We start from the raw sequence: 14,989 nt of genomic DNA on the forward strand, positions 1-14,989 counted from the left end.
CAGTATCACTCAGAGCTAATAAGCACAGAGTAAACAACAGGCCCGCTGACAGGAATTCTGGGCTCCAGGGCAGAACAGTCAATGGGCCCCCCATGCCCGCCTGACTCCTGAGTGATGCTGTGTCTGCACTGCTGGTTCCCAATGAGCTGCCGGCTGCACTGCTGGGCACGCTCTTCTGGCACAGCCAGGGCTTTCATATGCCCACCTGGTTGGGTTGGGTTGCCAACTGTCTAATCGTGCAAACCCAAAGGCCCTTTTTCAAGAAAGGGGATGGGCAACGTATATTTATACAAACACACACACTACATATCTGTTACATATGGCTATGTGAGAAGTGAACTTATCTCATAGTTCTGTACTTTATCAAGCACCTCTAACCTTAATCTTCCCTTTGTCTATTAGTTAATTTCCCTAGCACCTATTCTAACATGCCTGAGCTATCTTTTCCCCATATTAACTTACCAGAGAAATATTTCCTCCTCCTCCTCTAAATGTGGATTTCCCTTTCAATTACTACACCTGCCTGAGGCCCAGGATGGGCAAGATTAATGCTTGGAGCATTGACAAATCTTCTATACATATAAATGTATTTGGTAACTTTAATGTCTGAAATCACATGGCTATAATATATAATTATAATATTGATGGGAGGGAAAGATTACCAGCTTTTCAGTGGAACACACAGCACTTAATGTCCCATTTTAATGCACAAAATAAAATAAACTCTACAGTTATTAGCAACATAGTTATTAAGGCACCTGGCTTCACAGGCTCAGGGATTAAATAAAAATAAATAGTCCGAATGCTATTTAAAAACTCTCAAATGTTTTTAACATATGTGGCATGTACAGAACATATTTTGCTGTGGTGTGGCATTGTTTGGGATGATCTGCATAATTCGCTTGTGGCTTTGCCACTCATGAACAATGCACCCATCTCACTCTTATGATAAAACCTGAATGTCACCATGTAAGCTTTGGATATTCTATTTCACACACATCCCATAAATTATGCCATTAAAAATTAAACAATTTGCCACCCCATGGTGATTGTGTTACTGTAATATTATCTCCTATTTTAAATACAGAAAGGTACTACTATTGTTGTAAAAACTGCAGAACAATTTTTTTAAACACAAATACAGTCATTAGGAAATATGATTTTAACAGTTGCCCCAATTTTTGCTTATACTTAGACTATAAAATAATGCGTATCCAAGAGGTCTCTGTGTGGTAGCTGTTAGGAAAGGCTGATTTATTGATTGTAACCCACCCATGTGTGTGCACGTACACACAGAGTGTCCATACAGTTTTAAGGAACACTGTGTTTCAGACTTGCCAACCTTAGCAGTGTCCCTTTAAAGATCTGAAACTACTGATTAGCCCTGCTTAATACAATCTGTGTAATCTACTGTGGATCTTACAGATAACTAGCAACTGTTAACATTAATTAACTCAGCAGAGCTTTAACCTCTCCTTCCCCCCACCCCCAGGCTTTCCCTGGAGTCCCCAAGTTAAGGGTTTTCTTTTAAAGCAGCACTAGTGCATGACTTAGCTAGAGTTATTATTTAAGTGTCATCCTTGTGCATCTAGGGTGGAAAGCCATTAAATAATTTACACACATTTTTAAAGGGATTTCCTCTCCCCTTTTTGACTTGCCTTCTCTAATACCTGCTGTAGTCCTGACATGCTTAATACGTATAATATCCTGGGAATATCCATGAAACCCCAAGAAAAATTTAGAGGGTGCAGCTGCATTGTAGGAGCTCCTTTCTTCCACCATCTGTCACAGAGACAAAGGTAAGCTGTGTCACTATGTAATTTATTAACATTCACAAAAGATTAAGGACCTAATACCCCTGCTATTCCAGTGTTAAGGCTTCCAAGCATTATAATTTTCAGTATTGTCAGCTCTCACCGTTGTAATCTCGAGTCTTGTGATATTTGGTAAAGCCGCAGCTCCTGGAGTCAGGTAATTATGTGACAAACCTCTACTTTCATTTGAAAAATAAAATAAATAAATAAAGGTTAAGGTTCTAGCTCTCGTGGTTCAAGAGAAAAACTTGAAAAATGTGACCCTCTACAGCAGTGGTGGGCAACCTGCGGCCCATCAGGATAATCTAATTGTGGGCCATGAGACATTTTGGTGACGTTTACCGTCCACAGGCACGACCCCCCACAGCTTCCATTGTCCAGGAACGGCAAACCACTGGGACCTGCGGGGGGCTGTGCCTGCGTACGGTCAACATCACCAAAATGTCTCACAGCCCGCAATCAGATTACCCTGATGGGCCGCATGGGGCCTGCTGACCGCAGGTTGCCCACCTCTGCTCTACAAGTTCAAAAACTGGAAGGCAAATAAAAACAACCATACATGCATTATTATTTAAAATCTCGTGATTTGGGGCGTCTGGCTTATGATTTTTGAACGCGTGGGATTGGCAATACAGCATTTTCCTCAAAGGTAGCCCATAGGCTGTTATGGACTGAGGAGACAGTCAACCAGAAGGAAGATGTTATTCTTGCTACAAGTCAGGAAAATGGAGAGGCCGGGAGTTACCACACGTGCTACAGAAAGCCCCGTGTTACTAATTTCATTTCTCAGTTATACTTCTTGATCCATGGTTTCTTTGGATTTAACAGCTGGGGGCTGGGAGAGAGTGACACTCAGAATGACATTTCCTAGCGTGTTAACATTTGCAGAGGTGCTGGCGGTTGGCAAGACTACGATGCTTTAAAGCAATGTCCAAAAGCAGCCATGTGTTTCTCCCACCATGCCCTTTACCTGTGCTGCTGGAGATCAGGATTACTGTGAAAGTAACACAGTCAGGCTTGGAACGAAGGAAGAAACACAATAAGATGTATATCAAATTATCTGTACTCTCTCTTGGCCAGATCATGAAACAACAGGAGTGCTGCTGCCATGGGGCTGACCTCCCAGAAAGGGAGGGAGGATATGAAAGGGGACTAAATGTTAAATCCCCAGAAAGAATGCTTCAGGCAAGGAAAGAATCAAGCCTCAGAACGCTGAAGGGATAATAGTGCCTCCCATGCTCTCGCTCTAGGAGGGTTTTAAATGCTGATTTACAAATAGCAAAGGCTGTAGGGAAATAAGGCCAACATTTACTAACCTTGGTGCCTAAAGTTAAACCGCAAAATCCATATTTAGGTGCCTAAACAAGTGACCTGATCTTCAGGAGTGCTAAGCAACCAGCAGCTTCAATGGGAACTGCAGATCCTCAGCGCCTTTGAAATGCAGGTCACTTATTTAGGTGCCTAAATATAGACATAAGGGCTTACCTTTAGGCACTGGAGTTGGAGCATTTGGGCTCAAATCTCTTTAAAAAGCTTAAAATAAATACTAGTGTAATAGTCACAAATATCTTGATTACAATCCAGTTTAAATTTCTGTCATAATTGCTAACAATTGATGCAAAGGCTATAATGGTTCTGTACCTAGTACCCTCTCCTCAGGCCTGCCGGGGGGGGGGGGGGGGGGGAGAGAGCAACTGCCCAGGGGCCTGGGCGATTTAGAAGGGCCCAGGACTCCAGCCTGCTGCTAACACGGTTGCAGCAGCGGCGGCCAGGAGCCCCGGGCCCTTTTAAATCGCCCGGACAGGCCACAGGACTCCTAGGTGCACGCGAGGTGGTGCCGGCGGCGAAGGCAGCTGGACAGGCACGTGGAAGCCCTAGCTGTGCCGGAAGAGCGCCCCATTGACTGTTCTGCCCTGGGGCCCAGAATTGCTGTCGGCAGGCTTGCCTCTTCTATACCGTGTTGAGTCAACACTGTAGCTAATGGCAAGAGTTTGTCTCTCCTACTGCAACTAAGTTTAGAGGGCTTTCAAATCAAGTCAGAAAAGCACACCGGAGCAAGTAGTTCAGTTAATACTTAATCAGCAAGGGGACTGTGTCATCTTTCGTTCTTGTGGCACACAAAAACTTTGCAAAGCACGTGTGTAACTAGAGCAACACAGTGTTTATTATGAGCTTCAAAGAGTTGAGGGTAAGTGGTGGAGTTAGGGGAGAGGAGAGTTTTGTTCTGGTTTACAAACAGCTTTTCACATCACTTATTAAAACTTCCCTGAATCATTGTTTAAATATATTTATACTAAGGTGTCAGGTTACTTTGTCAAACCTGTTCTTTGCTGAGAATACCGTGAATTAGTTGACTCTGGTGAATGGCTGATCTGAAACTGGAGAGCGGTGGGAATTAGCTCAGTTGCTTACCAAAGCAAGTGCTGCAGGGAAACAAATATGTCTTGCACTCTTAAAATCTACAATTAAAGTGTGTTAGGTACGAGGGCCGACATTTTCAAAATTGCATGCTTAAAGTTAGGCATCTATAGTTAAGTGCCTAAATAAGTGATCTGATTTTTCAGAACTGAGCACACACCGCTCCCATTAACTTCAAAGGGAGTAGTAGATACTCCATATGTCTGAAAAAAATCAGACCGCTTCTATGTAGGGATCTGAATGTAGATCTGGATGACAAGGTACTTTCACAGAAGTAGCCTGATTTTCACATATGCCAAAGTCCTACCACTCTCTTTGAACTCAAGGAAGCTGCATAGGTTCAGTGCCTCTGAAAAGTCCAGCCACGTATTGACATGTCTAAATATGGGTGCTAAAGGTTAGAAATTTAAAGTTTGAAAATTTTGATCTAGGTGCTCAGTTTCTGCACCTGATAATGATAATATGATAATAGCCACTTATCTTACAGGGTGCATAGGAATGTTTGTAGAGCATATTGAAATCCTCTAACGAATGGGGCTACATAAAGTATTAATTAGACAGGAATCCCCAATACCCACAAATAATGAGGAAGCTTGCGCCTTGATCCAAACTTGATGACTCACGCCGATCTCTAGCATTAACATATATACATGTACAAATGAAGCAGAAGGTAAGAATGTATTGCTAGTGTTCCAGATCAGTAGATTAATAATTCATTGTGAATTACGATTGAATGCGATACCATGAAACAGAGAGAACAGCCATTTTAATCTTACCCAAAACTAATGCAGGCAGGAGCTCTGCAAGCTTTTTCAAACAGCTCTGCCAATACAACTCCGCCCTGAGCTGCAGCATTCCTGGTATTTCAAATCCCAGGCCTCACTAGAGCAGACTGTCCATTTCGTCCAATTGTGTGGCAGTTTTATGATTTGCATAATAGGGAGCAAGAGGAAATTAAGTTTGTCCACTTGTGATGTAAGATAGGATTTGAAACCAAGTCAAGATCAGGATATTTTGCCACCTCTCCCTTTTCCTCAATAAAACAAAAGGATTTATAGATATATACACGCACACTCACCCTTTTGAGAGTACAGCTCTAGACGTATGTTATATGAACTGTTTTTTTTTTTTATATTCAAGAGATCAGAGGTGGCACTTGTATTGGTTGGAATCAGGAACAACTCCACTGAAATCAATGGAGTTTCACCACTGTAAAGCTGATGCAAGATGACGATCAAGCCCCTTATGCATGTTAAGTAGCCACGGTCCTATTATTATTGTTAGTGTACTAGGTGCTTCACAGAAGATTAGGAAAGATGTGGTCCCTACCCCAAAGAATAAAGCCTAAATTCAGTCCTTGTAAGGAACCTGGGGGAGCCTCTTTTTATCCATAAGGCAGTTGCTACCTACTCAGAAACGTAGCTTGACCATCTTGCTTGCTCTTGGCTGGGGTCAGACATTTAGCTCTTTAGTTATTATGCAAGGGCCACCAAATCAGGATGAAAAAACATCAACCAGCTTTTCCAGTTGATCATAAACATGGTGCATTAGAAGTCTTTTCCCTGGGGATGGCTAGACCAGAAATCTGAATGTATTTCAGCCCATATGGTTCAAAGCACTGAATAATGTACTTCAGAAAAGAATGATGATGGAAAAAAAAACACATCACCACATTAAAGAATGAATCACATGAAACAAATAGCAGGTGGTGACTAACAATACATATTTAATGAGGGCCTCCTGCTTCATGAATACATACAATATAGCCTTGGTTTCTCTGGCTAATTGACACCACTCCTTGTTATAGACTGAAAAAAGGGCTCTGTTATATGGAACTACATATTTGAGTTGTTCATATTTTATACAGGAATTTTCTTGGCAAAAAATATTTTTAACAACCAAGCAATATGAACTTTAAACTCCTAACCATTTATTTATCAGAGCTATATTCCCCCCACCCCTTAGCTACGTTTGCAATTACTGTATACCAGGGGTCGGCAACCTTTCAGAAGTGGTGTGCCGAGTCTTCATTTATTCACTCTGATTTAAGGTTTTGCATGCCGGTAATACATTTTAACGTTTTTAGAAGGTCTCTTTCTAGAAGTCTAAAACATATAACTAAACTATTGTTGTATGTAAAGTAAATAAGGTTTTTAAAATGTTTAAGAAGTGTCATTTAAAATTAAATTAAAATGCAGAGGCCCCCGGACCTGTGGCCAGGACCCGGGCAGTGTGAGTGCCACTGAAAATCAGCTCGCGTGCTGCCTTCGGCACGTGTGCCATAGGTTGCCTACCCCTGATGTATACTCTAAAACATTCTATATCCTGTATAGTTGCCTTGGATTCAAAAACTCATGCTACTCTTTACATGAATTTAATTAGCTCAGGGAATGAACCCCAGTGGTTAGAGCAGGTGACAGAATTAGGACTCCTGGCTTGTTTCCAGCTGTGCCGCGGACCAGCTGTGACATTTTATACAAGTCATTTAACCTCTCTGTGCCTGAGATGCTCCTCCTGTAAAATAAGGATAATTTATGAACATAATGGGGAGAACACACAAGTATAATACCCAAGACCCTGTGAACTTCACAGGTACTAGTGCTCAAGGATTCTGTGCTGAAAGATATTCCATGCAAATGCTTTATAAAACCTAATTTTGGGCAAATTTATTAAAAAAAATTAATTAGTTTATGAACACAGGCTGACTGAAGGATTTGCCAAGAAATTTGGAAATAAACTCTGCCTATGGATTCTCGGAGCTGCAGGGTCTGGAGGGCTAGCCAATGCAGATTCACGGTGACCTTCTACTTGGGTAGAAGCTGGTCACAAGCTCCTCCTGGATCTATTGGGCATAAAGCCTGTGGCCAAGTGTCATAGACACGACTCTGCAATGGCAGATATCCTTATACCACAAGACATTCAAGGGCCCAGACAGAATCAGGTCACCAATGCTGGTATCCCACAAAGGGGAAAATTAGAGCAATGAGTTATGGGAAAGAGAATGGGAAAACTGTTATTTGGGAGGTTTAGCAAGTCAGGCTGCTTTGGCAGGCCAGTGTACCAGGGAAGAAATCTAAGTTTTAAACTGTTAACATAGTCAGGAAATGGGACTTTATTGCACTAGCTCTACAGTCTGATAAAGTACACGTAGCCAAAGCTAAAAACTGCTCTGGCTCAGCACAAAAGGTTATCATCTCCAGGGCTGTGGTAGCAATTTAAACTGTGACTGATGTTTAAATTTTTTCATGCCCCCTTACGTTACCCTTCATGCAACAAAATTCATTCTCCTTTTTGCTCTGATATAGGAAGGATTCTCTTGTTAACTACAAGCAAGATCTCTCTCTCCTGCAAAACCCTAAGCTAGCATTCTACATCCCTGCTTCCGGGGGAGACTTCACGGGTACCCAGCAGGCTATTGCTTCAGCAGGTTTATTTGAAAGCTAACTATAGTACATCTCATAACTGTTAACTGCTTTCCCCCTTGAGGGCATACATCATACATTCTGGGAAGAGAACCTGAAGAGACTTGCTCCAAATCCAACCAAGAAAAATTAATGGCTTGTCCTTAAAAAAAGAGGCAAGCAGCAGCAGTTAAAAAAAAAAACAAACAAAAAAAAACTATCCTTTAGTACTTGGCCCCTCAATGAGATAAACAGATGACATTTCTCTGTTTAATGATCCTATAGAAGATGCTTTTTTGAAAGCAAAAAAAACAGGTTTGGCCCTCTACTAGGGTGAATATTTTATGCTGTGTATTTAGTACTATATTAATTTTGCCAGCATGGCTGCTTTTATAGGTTTGTGCATTCACTAACATCTGTGTTTGAATGCCAAGAAACCAGTTTATTCCATTCCTAATTTCTCTCTGATACTCCAGCAGCGTGTCTCAGGGTGCCTACTGGCTTGTAAGATGAGTGGAATTCAGATGGGCCCTCCTCGTACCACATGTTGGAGTGGGGAGGAGTGTGATCAAACAAAATGGAAGCATTAGAATCCAAAAGCCTCATAATAAAATTGGTGGGTGGATTTTAAAAAAATGTTTAAGAGTCAAATACTGCCGGCAGTATGCGCGTGAAATTCTCTCTAGTCCTACATATTTAGAATGCAGGGTACAATCTCCACTCCAGTCCCCCATATTTAAGACCAGCCATATTTTAATGCTAAACAGGCTGACAGCATCTATTTAATAGCTTATCAGAGCAGTCAGTGAAAAGCACTGCACTGTAATTTCAGCTGGGCCTCACTGTGCTCTGAACCCTTCTTTGTGTAAATAGAATAAATGGCAAGTTGTTTGTTGGCCATGATGGATGAACATGTCAAGATGCTAAAATTTGCAAATGTGTTTTATTTGAGATGGGGAGTAGATGATGTGCAGGAGTGGTTGACCTTGACTAGAGACAGTCCCCTCCCCCCGAGTATAAAACTGAGTTCTTGGAAAACTTTACACTGGAAGGGACAATTAACAGCAGAGGTTTGAGTCACTAGATTTAAAAGAAAAGACTGTTCAGTTCATGTGAGCTTCCTTTTGTGTTGCAAAACAGCAAGAGACAAGGAGGGGAACAACATACCCAACACCCAAATGCTTTGGTCTTTAGGTTTGAATAACTGCCTGGGAACATGCTCATAGAAGGGTTTATTGTATCTGATGAGGGTTAATGCACCTGGGGTCTGATTCTGTGTCCAGGGCCGGCTCCAGGCACCAGCAAACCAAGCACGTGCTTGGGTCGGCAAATTTTCAGGGGCAGCATTCCAGCCAGCCTTTTTTTTTTCCCCCCTCCCTTCTTTCTTTTCTTGGGGCCGCAAAAGCCTAGAGTGGCCCTGGCAGCAGCAGCGCGTCCTACACAGGGGGCGCCCTGGGGCCGCTGCAGTTCGCGTCGGGGAGCAGCGCCCACACCTTATGGCCAGGCGGGCTCCGAGCGCAGGACACTAGGGCTGGGGACCGCCCCGCGGGGCGGACGGAGCCACCTGCAGGTGCCGCAGGGCGGCCGCCCCCCAGCACCACAGCCGGGGATGGGCGAAGTGGCCCGAGCCACCCAGGGACTGTGGCAGGGTGGCCAGGAGCAGCAGCGGGGCCATAGAGGGGACCAGTGCCCGGGGCGCAGCCATGCGGGGCCCGCATCCCGGGGCTCCGCTCTCTCTGGGGCTGCCCTGCCCTGGCTCCTCAGCCCTCTGCTGGGTGGTCCCCCGGCTCTGCCCTCCCGGGTCCCGGACGGTCCTGGAGGTGGGAGCCCCGGCTGGAGGGGCCCTGAGCTGAGGCGGGGCCCGGGAGCCCCCCTGCTTACTCCGACCCTGCCAGCGCTGGACTGACTGGAGGCAAGGGGGGAGCGGGCGGAGTCAGCACTGGTGGGGGGAAGCCCAGGGCTGGGGCAGCAGGGAGTGCAGGTAGGGGGAGAGCCCAGGGCTGGGGTGGCAGGAGGGGTGCAGGGAAGCCTAGGGCTGGGGTGGGGGGCAGCCAAAAATTTTTTGTTTAGGGTGGCAAAAAACCTAGAGCCGGCCCTGTCTGTGTCCCCCTGCAACTTGTAGAGTCACTCACACCAGTGCAGAGTGAGTATAAAACAGTACCAGATCACCATGATAGCATTTCACATGCACTGTGCATTAACAAAAGTACCTGCACAAAGTGTAGGCAACAGAGAATAAAGCCATCCAGCTGGCTGAGGGTTTGAATAAAGTTTCTAGAGTTCTGGAAGTGGCATACTACATCCTAGATTTGCTTTTGTCATCTCATCTCTGTTCAGCAGATTGCATGTTGTAAATAAATTAGACAAAGCATCCTGTATCTCTATCAACTCATCTCTCTCCCAATAAAGAAGTAATCTACCTCCTGGAATCCAGGACCTTCTGACCACTCAGACAGTGGCAAGAACTAGATTACTAAAAGAATTTCTAGCCTCACCTCTGTGTGCCTTACATTTAGTTTGAGGTGCTCTCCTAAAAAACAGAGGTTGTCTAACCTTTTCTCCAGAGTGAATGATAATAGAAAACATCTTGGGGTCTTCCTTCCTCCCAAGCACTACTACTAGATCCCTACAAAATTCACTGTCCATTTTGGTCAATTTCACGAACATAGGATTTTAAAAATCATAAATATTATTTCAGCTATACAAATCTGAAATGTCATGGTGTTGTAATTGTAGAGGTCCTGACCCCAAAAAAGGAGTTGGGGGGAGAGGGGGTCACAAGGTTTTTCTAGGGATGGTTGCGGTACTGCTACCCTTACTTCTGTGCTGCTAATGGAGACGATGCTGCCTTCAGAGCCGGGCAGCTGGAGAGTGGTGGTTGCTGGCTGGGAGCCCAGCTCTGAAGGCAGAGCTGCCGCCAGCAGCAGTGCAGAAGTAAGGATGGCTTGGTACGGTATTGCTACCCTTACTTCTGTGCTGCTGCCTACAGAGCTGGGCCCTCAGTCAGCATCCGTTGCTCTCTGGCCAGCCAATTCTGAAAGCAGCAGTGCAGAAGTAAGGGTGGCAATACTGTCATTCCCCTAAAATAACCTTGTGACACCCCCCTCCCCCCCCGCAACTCCCTTTTGGGTCAGGACCCCCAATTTGAGAAATGCTGGTCTCCCCTGTGAAATCTGTATAATATTGGGTAAAAGTACACAAGACCAGATTTCACGGGCAAAGACCAGATTTCACAGTATGTGACGCGTTTTTCATGGCCGTGAATTTGGTAGGGCCCTAACTATTACACAGACCCCTCCCATTTGTAACCATGTAACATGCTTGTATCAACTGCAATGGTTGTTTTCAAGGAAGAGCAACAGGAAAGTATAAAATATATTTTAGCTGAGTTTTAATGCAATTTAGCAGCTAGAATCAGGAAGGAGGAGTCAGCACCATGTGACAAACTAGCTCTGCTGGACCACAGTTTGGGAACTAAAGTCTTAAATAAGTGGGGATAGAGGAACACAGTAACATAAAACTAGCCTACTATAGTGAAAATACTTCAAGGTGCTTTTTTTTTTTATATAAAGTACGTGCATCAATACCAATATATTAATATTTATGTATTTTTCAAACGTTGAAAAGAGGCAGAGAAAAGTCAGATATAATGAAGTCAAACATCACATACTTCTGAATTATTTCTTGCAGCGTTTGAAGTGAACATCTGGTTATAAAGCATTTCTTGATTTTACTGCAATTTCAGCATTTTCCGACCTTTACATTCTTGTACATTTTCTAATACCCATAGATATTAATTTGGTGAAAGTATAACCAGCAACCATGAATTGGATGAGAAAACTAGTTACAAGTTTTAGCTGTCTCTAATATTACACAGTTCTCCTTTTTGCCATTTGTTTGCACTGTATAGGCATGGAACTAACACCTGTGACCATAGTGAAAGAAAAACAACTGTTGCTACTACCATAATAAAAAAAAAAAAAAAAAAAAAAAAGACTATTGTGGTAGTCAACCACACAGCAGCTTTGGCAGCTCTGGGAGGAGAAAACAAACAGGGAAGCAAGGAGACCTGTAATCCTGTCATGTATGCTTTTATAGTTTATATTTGCCTCTGCTTAAAAAAAAAAAAATCATACAGTTCAAACTACAAAACAGGTCTTTCATATGGATTTGTTTATATTACTGCAAGACTTTAAAACCCACAAGTGTGGTGAGCATTCCATATTCTCAGGCATTTTCTACATGCATCTGTAAAGTAGCATAATTCAGGCAAGTGGTGAGCTACGACTCCTGTTTTTATGCTAATGCTCAGGTATACAGAGTAGCAAAACGCAGCAGTTCATTTTAAATACGCTTTTTGTTTAGCAGTGTAACCTGGCTGTCACCAACTTTTATAACAACTTTAAGACTTTATGTATTAAGTAATTAGAGAAACATCCAAAATGCTAGATTACACGACGTTTATTGGATAAGCATCATATTTTACAAGTTATCAAAACCAGGGCAGTCAGATTCTTGCTTATTTGCATTTTGTATATCATTCTGCAAAGTGGATAGCCAACTACAAATAAACTGAGGCTGGCAATTATGCATGGTTACGTTATCTTTCTATGTATACTAGGACACAGATTGGGTTATCCAATACATGAGGCTTCCACCATGAATACTGACTAGATCCATCCTTCTGCTTTTGTTGAATTTGGTATTGGAGATAATCACCAGATACCCAGGAGAATAGGATCACTGGTCACATAACTTATTTCTTCATGTTTCATATCTAGATGGCTGCAGAATGAAAGCATGACCTAGGATCACGTTAAGGGAACTTCTATCTAGTCTTGCTGAAATGACTGAAGAAATAGGTCTGACCTTAATTCTGGACATTGGAAAATAGAAAAAGCAGTATTAAGATTGCTGTAGAAATAGGCAACAACACTGACTAACTAAAAAAGCTCTTTCTTTGGTAAGATGGGCAGAGATGCATTATCAACCTAACATGCTTGAGCAAACCTGAGAAACCCACTTGTGCACAAAGATGAAAACAATTGATAAGGATGGTTTCAGGTATCCAACTGGTTGCTGTAAACATTGAAAGAATTAGTTTTAATAAGCTATGACCAGTACCTTGAAAAGTGTTTAAGATTGCAACAGGCTGTCAAGGAGAAGAGCCAAAGCAAACCGTGACCTGACATCCAGCTTTGTTTTAACCATACACAAGTGTATCAAACAAAACTGCTCTATGGCCCAGTCATGGGAGATGCTCAGCATCTCATCTGAAGCCAGCTGAGGAACTGAAAGTGTTCAGTAGCACTCATGATCAGGCTCCAAGTTAGAGGATGAAAAGGAACAAATTGGCTTTATTTTCTCTGTAGGATTGGAATCGGAGGGCAAGATTAAGTGTCCAGGCACTGAAACGTAAGCAACTCTTGCAAAACTGGCAGCTTTTGTTACTGTGTATCAGCTTATGCCTTCTGCACATAAAACCATAAAGAAATATTCATGTGCTACTCAGATAAATACAAATCATGACACTGGAGACAAAAGGCTGGCTGCACCCTGGGCTTTTCACATTCAGGAAAACCTAAAAAATACATGCAATCTTTTTTAAGGGCAAAAGCCAAGAAGCGACTTGAAGACATGAATTGTATGAGAGGGTAACTTTTTTTTTTTAAGTTACACTATGGGTCTGGCTCTGAAAAATGACTAAATAGTATTAAGTATCAGAGGGGTAGCCGTGTTAGTCTGGATCTGTAAAAAGCAACAAAGAGTCCTGTGGCACCTTATAGACTAACAGATGTATTGGAGCATAAGCTTTCGTGGGTGAATACCCACTTCGCCAGACGCATATAATGGAAATTTCCAGAGGCAGGTATAAATATTCTGACATTTCATCTTTTGGAACGGAGTTCGGATAGCACAGATTCATCTCCCCATACAGCGATCAGATGCAGTACCTCCCGTTCGGTCCATGCTGGAGCTCTTTTGCGATTCTAGGACTCCATGGTCACCTGTGCTGATGAGCTCTGCATGGTCACCTGTGCTGATCAGCGCGCTACGCTGGCCAAACAGGAAATGAAATTCAAAAGTTTGCGGGGCTTTTCCTGTCTACCTGGCCAGTGCATCTGAGTTGAGAGTGCTGTCCAGAGCGGTCATAATGGAGCACTCTGGGATAGCTCCCAGAGGCCAATACCATCGAATTGCGTCCACACTACCCCAAATTCGACCCAGCAGAGTCGATTTCAGCGCTAATCTCCTCGTCGGGGAGGAGTACAGAAATCGATTTTAAGAGCCCCTTAAGTCGACAAAAATGGCTTTGTCGTGTGGACGGGTGCAGGGTTAAATCGATCCAACGCTGCTAAATTCGACCTAAACTCGTAGTGTAGACCAGGGCTCAGTTTGGGACCAGGAAGTCAAGCTGTTTGCTTTCAGTGTCACTACCAATAACAAAGATGCTATAACTAAAAAATTAAGAATTCTGTTGAGGATCTGAGAGCCAGAAAATAACCCACCTCCCTCTGCCTTAGCTGCTTTGGCTCAGGAGGGCTAGCAGGGATGATCACCAGTAAAGAAAACCCCAGGATGATACTTCTGTCACTAAAATAAGCTGGTATGACTTGAAATACACAAAAGGAGCAAGTGTGGAGGCTCATTTTTTGGATCATAAACTCACTTTAAAGCAAAACATGTAATTAGTAAATTTAAAAGGTAGTTTAAAAATTGAATTCCACGTTACTCTGTGTTAAAGTACGGTAGCTAATGTTCTAAAGCTAGAATCTTGAACAGGTATCCTATAAAAGGTCTATTATAATTCAGAAACTGACAATTTTGGATTGAACATTTACAAGAGAAGTTTTACCCACCACTATTTTCTAGTGGTAATTCTTATGGTTCTCATGGGACTACAGCCATTTAGTCTTGCTGCAACACAGCTGTTCCAAATAAACTAGGCATTAACCCCAATATGACCCTCTCCTTCCTCTAACCCACTGTGCACCAAAGGGGTTCACTGAAGTAGGTCTCTTCGCAAACACCATTTGGATATTGGACTCCATTCCAAAGGCCACACTGGTGGATCTTTCATGCATTAGTCTATTGGGCCAGCTTTTGAAAAAAATATGTATTTAAGATGCCATGGAAAAAATGACATTTACTTTTCTCTTGCTTTTAAACCAAAGCAAATAGATTTGGCAAATATTTTAAATTAGCCATTGAACATGAGGTGACTAAATCCAACAAATTGGATCCATTTTCCTGAGAGAAGGACTAAGCTTATTATTTAGACGGTTTTAAAGATATTCAATAATTCCAACAGCTCAATTTTTAATAGAGAGAGGTATTTAGATGCAGTGTGCATGA

The sequence above is a fragment of the Terrapene carolina genome, unplaced genomic scaffold, assembly GCF_002925995.2.
Source record: "Terrapene carolina triunguis isolate 2854851 unplaced genomic scaffold, T_m_triunguis-2.0 Scaffold96, whole genome shotgun sequence".
In the NCBI taxonomy this organism is placed as follows: Eukaryota; Metazoa; Chordata; order Testudines; family Emydidae; genus Terrapene; species Terrapene triunguis.